Raw genomic sequence first — 7,492 nt, 5'->3', positions numbered from 1 at the left:
TTCTCCTTCGAGACTTTGCTTAACTTCTTCTGTCTCTTGGAGATTAAGGGAGGTATAGTTCTCCTGCTGTTAGCCCTGGGTTACAGAACTATCCTTGTAATTCTCTTATAGCCTATACACACATTTGTAATTAGTCCCTCTGTTTAAAAAAACAAACAAAACCCTTCCTTAAACGATCTTGAGTGCATCATTTGGTTTTTATAAAATTTATTTTATTTTTATTTGGTTGTGCCAGGTCTTAGTTGTGGCAGGCAGGCTCCTTAGTTGTGGCATGCGAACTCTTAGTTGCGGCATGCATGTGGGATCTAGTTCCCTGACCAGGGATAGAACCCTGGCCCCCTGCGTTGGGAGCGTGGAGTCTTAACCACTGCACCACCAGGGAAGTCCCTTGAGTGTATCATTTGTTTCCTGTTAGGACTCTTGACACGTGAGCTTTTTATCTTTTGTATTGCTTCTTTTTTTTTTTTTTTTTTTTATAAATTTACTTATTTATTATGTTTGGCTGTGTTGGGTCTTCGTTTCTGTGCGAGGGCTTTCTCCAGTTCCGGCGAGCGGCAGCCACTCTTCATCGCGGTGCGCCGGCCTCTCCCATTGCGGAGCACAGGCTCCAGACGCGCAGGCTCAGTAGTCGTGGCTCACGGGCCTAGCCGCTCCGCGGCATGTGGGATCCTCCCAGACCAGGTCTCGAACCCGTGTCCCCTGCATTGGGAGGCAGACTGCCAACCACTGTGCCACCAGGGAAGCCCCTTTTGTATTGCTTCTTGCCTAAAATCTACTTGGATATTAGCATAGCCACAGTCTTTGTTCGTTTTTGCATATTTTTTCATTTTAAACTTTTCTGCATTCTAATATTTAAGGGTTGTCTCTTGAAAACAGGTTAAAGGTGTATCTTTATAAATCCAAGGCAACAGTCTTGTCTTTTAATTGGGATAATCAATTTACATTTAATGTAATTACTGATACATCGGGCTTTAAAGCTGCTATCCTACTGTTTGTCTCCCCTGTTCTTCACTCTTTTTTCTCTACTTCCTTTATCCCTTGGGATAGATCAGGTTTTTTTATTCCACCTTTTCCTTTTGATTGGCTTCTTAGCTATATGTTCTTTTACTATTCTTTAATTAATTACTCTAGAAATTAGAATGTGCATACTGGACATCTAAAAGTCTAGTATACACTAGTACTTTATCCACTTCCAAGACAGTGTGAACACCTTAGACCACTTTAATCCTCTCCTCTCAATTTATGTGGTGTTAATGTTTTAAATCTGTATGTTTTTAACACCATGATATATCAGCATTGTTTTGTAAAATTCATTGAGATTCACCCATATATTTTCTTTTTCATTGTTCTTCATCCCTTTCAGAATCTAAGAGCTTCCATCTGTGATCATTTCTCTCTGCTCGAAGGCTGCTGTTTCCTCCAAGGCAGAGGTGCTGGTGACAAATTCTCAGTTTCTCTTTGTTTGAAAATACCTTTATATTGTTTTAACTTTTGAAAGTTATATTATCTGAATATGAACTCTAAGTTGGCAACATTTTCTTTTAGTACTCTGAAGATAGCACCATTTGGTTGCAAAGCAGCTGTCTTATTGTCACTCATTTGATAGAATAATTTGTTTCTTACCTATGGATGCTCAACATTTCCTCTCTTTGCTTTTCAGCAGTTTTAATATGAAGTGCTTAGGTATTGTTTTCTTTGCCTTTTCCTTAAGGTTTATAGTGCTTCTTGAATCTGAGGCAGGTTGCTTTTTGTTTGAGACATCTCTTCCAGTATCACTTTGTTACAGTCTCTCATGCTTTTCCTTCTGGGTCTTAATTATACCTACATTTGGGACTTCCCTGGTGGCGCAGTGGTTAAGAATCCGCCTGCCAATGCAGGGGACACGGGTTTGAGCCCTGGTTCGGGAGGATCCCACATGCCGTGGAGCAACTAAGCCCATGCGCCACAACTACTGAGCCTGCGCTCTAGAGCCCGCAATCCACAACTACTGAGCCCGTGTGCCACAACTACTGAAGCCCGTGCACCTAGAGCCCGTGCTCTGCAACAAGAGAAGCCACCGCAATGAGAAGCCCACGAACCACAATGAAGAGTAGCCCCCGCTCGCCGCAACTAGAAAAAGCTTGCACGCAGCAATGAAGACCCAACGCAGCCAAAAATTTAAAAAAAAAAAATTATACCTACATTAGACTTTTTTTTTTTTTACTATCTCTTCCACTTTTTAAATTTTTTCCATTTTTCATCCTTTAGTCTCTTTGTTAATCTGTGTGCATATTTTCTTCTGAATTTTCTTCCAATTCTCTAATTTTGTCTTCAGCTCTGTGTAATTGGCTATTAAATCCATTCCCTGGGTTTTTAATTTGTTATATCTTTCAGTAATAGAATTCCATTTGGTTTTGTTTCCATTCTCTACAGTCATTCTTACTCTTATATTTTAAGTTCCTAAACATATTAATGATAGTATTTTTTTTTTCTTTTAGCCACACCACGTGGCTTGTGGGATCTCAGTTCCCCGACCAGGGATTGAACCCGGGCCACTGCAGTGAAAATGCCGAGTCCTAACCACTGGACTGCCAGGGAATTCCCTAATCATAGTATTTTAAAGTCTTCATTTCATAATCCCTATGGGTCCTGTTTCTGTGGTTGCTTCTCTGTCTTGTCATATCGTCTCATACACCTGATTATTGTTTTCTGTGTGCTGGATATTATATATAAAATATTGTAGAGATATTTTGACGCTCTGGATAGCGTTACTTTCTTTTAGAGAGGATTTCTTTTACTTCAGTTAGGCAGCTAGGGCCATTAGTACCCTCAGATCACTACAATCCAGTTGAGACCTGAGATGATTCAGTCCCTACCAGTTCCGATCTATTTTCAGTTCACTCTGACTCTTAGGGTACAGCGATTAGAATCTCAACAGAAAGACTGAGGTGTTTATCTCTTTCTTGGTGAGCCCAACTCTAGTTTTTCTCCCTTTCCACCCACACCTAGGCCTGTGAACTTGCAAAAATCTCTGTTCACCTTCTTAGCTGCTTTTGGAAGAGACAGATGCCTCCAGCAGAGATGCTACAAGCATCTCCAACCTGTCTTCATCTACTAGAACTTGGCCCTGAAATCCTCACCATTTTGGTAGCTTTCCAGTGCCTTTAAACAGATGTATTTTTTTGTTTTGGCTCAGCTTTTCTAGTTGTTCTCAGCAGAAGCATGATCAAAACCATCTAGTTCTTCATTACCAGAAGTGGAACTGAAGAGGACTCTTTGTTGTTGTTGTTTTTTAAACTGAGTTATAGCTGATGTACAATATTATATCAGTTTCAGGTGTACAACATAGTGATTCACAATTTTTAAAGGTTATATTCAATTTATAGTTATTATAAAATATTGGCTATATTCCCTGTGCTGTACAATACATCCTTGTAGCTTATTTATTTTATACATAGTCGTTTGTATCTCTTAATCCCCTGCTCCTATCTTGCCCCTCGCCCACTCCTCTCCCCTCTGGTAACCACTAGTTTGTTCTCTATACCTGTGAGTCTGTTTCTTTTTTGTTATATTCACTAGTTTAATTTTTTAGATTCCACATATGAGTGAAATCATACAGTATTTGTCTTTCTCCGTCTAACTTATTGCACTGAGCGTAGTACCCTCCAAGTCCAAACCATGTTGTTGCAAATGGCAAGATTTCATTCTTTTTGTGGCTGAGTAGTATTCCAGTGTATATATATGTAGCACATCTCCTTTATCCATTCATCCACTGACGGACACTTAGGTTGCGAGGACTCTTTTTATTTAATGTCAAAAATTTTACCAGGTGCTCCCTACCCCCTCTCCATCAAAACACACGGGTAGTAGTTGTACATATATTTAGTCTGTAGATAAACTACAAATAAACAATACATATAATAATATATTTATATATTATATAATACATAATAAACGTCCACGTCCCCTGCAATGACTGTTACTCAGGGATCTGTAACTCAAAGAAGGGAAACACTGCTAAAAGCAAAGGCAGTCTCAGGAAAGTTAGAAGTATGTTCAAAGGAACATGAGGAGCCCAGTATGATTAGAGATTTCATGTATAAAGCAGAGATAAAATTCTGATTTTTATTATCTACATAATAGGAAACTATTGGGAATTTATTTATTGAGGTATCTTTCAATAAAAGCTGTGTTTAATCTGATAGTGATATGCAAGACAGAGGTAAGAGTGAAGGCAGAGAAACCCACAAGGAATCTACAGTAATGGACCAAATATGAGTTGATGAGAGGCACCATAGTGTAATGAAAAGAATGTTGACATTAGAATCACAGGACTTGTAATTACTGGTCCTGTCAACTTGGGCAAGTCATTTAACCTCTTACTCTGCTTCCTGTTCACATGCCAGTCACCTTGTAGGCTCCCCAACAGAATGATGAAATGTTAATAACTTCTGCTTAACTCACAGAGTGGTTATGCAAATACAATGATGAAAATATTTTAAACTATGTTATAAAATATAAGGTCTAAATACGTATTTGAAGGCCCACAGTAGAGACTGGTAAGGGTGAAAGAAAAAATATTACTCTGATACTGAATCTTGGACACTAGAAAATATATTCGTCTAAATAGGTCAGTCAGAAGAGGAGCTGATTTTGGAAATCAGGAAAAGGTTAGTAAGAAAATAATGATTCACTTAATTTTAATTGTGGAAATAAATGTTCATCAGGTGGTTCTCTGTTACATTTGTTAGTTTCGTATATTATTAGGTATTTTTCATATGAGATCATTTCATTCAGTCTCCTTCATAAAAAATTTAAGTTCCTAGAGAGAGAAAGAAGTTACCTCCTTGGGAATTTATATTACCTCCTCATTAAAAACAAAACAAAACAAAACGCTTGTACCTACTGATTAATTTGATAAAAATTGACCTATTTTGTCCAATTTATTGATAAAATGATTCTACAGGACATTGAGTGGTTTAAGGATTATTTCTTTGGTCCCTCCAATACCAAACTGTTACTCTTTATGTACATTACTCTAAACAAGTTGTCACTACCAGTACCTTAAGGTCACAGTACCTTACCATAATCCAGGCAAACATTTTCTTTAACTTCTATTTGAATTCCATGTGAGACATAAAAAATTGTCTTATTGAATGTCATATGCATATGTTTGTTTTATATTTTAAATGTATATGCCTTTCATTTAGATCCTGAAATTTAAGATGGTTTCTATTCCTTCTGAAATTCTTCGTTTCTCCTTGTACTTTTTTTTTATTGGAGTATAGTTGATTTAGTGTTGTGTTAGTTTCAGGTGTACAGCAAACTGAATCAGTTATACATTTACATATATCCACTCTTTTCTAGATTCTTTCCCCATATAGGCCGTTACAGAGTACTGAGTAGAGTTCCCTGTGCTATACAGTAGGTCCTTATTAGTTACCTGTTTTATATATAGTAGTGTGTATATGTCAACCCCAATCTCCCAAGTTATCCCTCCCCCCTTCTCCTAGTACTTTAAAAAAATTAATTGTAATGGACACTCAACCATATCAGTCACTTTATCTTTTGGACTAAGAGTTTGTCCCCCCCCCAGTTTGATTATCTCCAGACTGCTGTACTGTGTTACCAAACATGTAACTTTAAATTCCCAATAACATCCAGCATCTTTTTTAAGTTTGTACTTCCTCTTGTATCATGGTTTGCTCCTTCTCATTTTAGTCTAGTTTCCCCTATTCCTACATGAATAGAAATTTGGTTATATAGAGCTGTTTGCCTTTCCTATTTTTTTGCCAATTACAATTTTCTGTATTTAACATCCTTTCTAGTTCTACTCCAAAAAAGTACTTTATGTATTTTTAAATTTGGGATCACAAAAATAATGTATTAGCACCCTCCCTTATCCAGTACTTAGACTTTGGCATTCTCAACCTTAGGGAAATTGGAAGTAAGAAAAAAACTGAGCAGCAAGGAAAACAGGTGTTGTAACCTTCATTCTGTAGCAGAAATATTGATCTGTTCTTGAGGAATTAAGTGTTTCACAAAGGTGAATTCTCTGTGTAACTGAAGCTTCAATTATTCATCATGGACAGTAAGTTAGTGTAGTTCAAAGGGCTGTCTTCACTGGTATGCCGGTAAGTTTAACAACTCTCTCCAGGGGGGGAAAAAAAAAGTTCTGGTTGTGATGTTTGCAAATTTCTTTGGGGTAAATACTCCCACTGTGACCCACTTCAAGCTACCACAGGACATCACTGAACACAGAGTTGGAAAGAGGCATATACTATCAAATTATAATACTTCCACCATGTGGACACAATAGACATACTTATAAAAACATGGATAATAATAAAACAGTAAAATAACTAGGAAATGAGTTTCAAGTATTTATTATTCAGTCATATATTGGATTTTACTGTAACTTCCAGTTTATACAATTAATTTCTAATAATGGCTATGTTTAACAGTCAGCTTGCAAAATTCCTAAAAATTTTAAAATTGGCACTCATAAGGCAGCATAAGCCAGCTCTAGCATACTATGGCCTACACTCTTAGTTGTGGAAGTAACAAGGAATAAGCAATATGAGTTGAGGTGGTTCTGCTAGCTAATGATAAAAAACAAATACTCAGATTTATATAGTCAACCCTTAAATTCCACCATCTCACAAAGTAAAGTCCTTCATGCCTTTTTCATATTCCTCCATGTATATATTACCTTGTTATGACTTTACTTTTAAAATCATTTAAGGCCGCAGTACATGTTTAATCTGTGTTGCCTGTAAATAAATAGTGACAAAGGGAACCCAACAAGGAATGGGCAAAAAAATATAGACAGCATAGCACAGGGAGATCAGCTCGGTGCTTTGCAATGACCTAGAGGGGTGGGATAGGGAGGATGGGAAGGAGGCTAAAGAGGGAGGGGATATGGGGACATATGTATGCATATGGCTGATTCACTTTGGTGTACAACAGAAACTAACACAGTATTGTGAAGCAATTATACTCCAATAAAGATCTATTAAAAAAAAAAGCAAAGGGAAAAAGGCATAAAAATTAGAAATAAATAAAACTGTCATTATTCACCGATAAAAAATATACAGACAGACATTTCTTCAAAGAAGATACACGGATGGCAAAGAAGCACGTGAAAGGATGCTGAATATCATTAGTCACTAGGGAAATGTAAACTAAAAGGACAATGAGATACTACTACATTCCTATTAGAATGGCTACGCCTGAAGACTAATCATAAGAAGTCAGGAGGAATTGGAACTCATACACAGCTGGTAGGAATGTAAAAAGGTACGACCACCTGGGAAAAGAGTTTGGCAGTTTCTTAAAAAGTTAAACATATGCCTACTATATGATCCAGCCATTCCACTTCTAGCTATTTACTCGAGAAATGAAAGCACTCTGACCATACAAACAATCATACAAGAATGTTCACAGCAGCTGTATTCGTAATAGAAACTGCAAACAATCCCAATGTACACTGACATGTGAATGGATGAAGAAA

This window comes from Balaenoptera borealis (genome assembly GCF_965194805.1).
Source record: "Balaenoptera borealis genome assembly, chromosome: 4".
In the NCBI taxonomy this organism is placed as follows: Eukaryota; Metazoa; Chordata; class Mammalia; order Artiodactyla; family Balaenopteridae; genus Balaenoptera; species Balaenoptera borealis.
The sequence above is the reverse complement of the archived record's forward strand: the minus strand, read 5'-3'. Positions refer to the sequence as shown.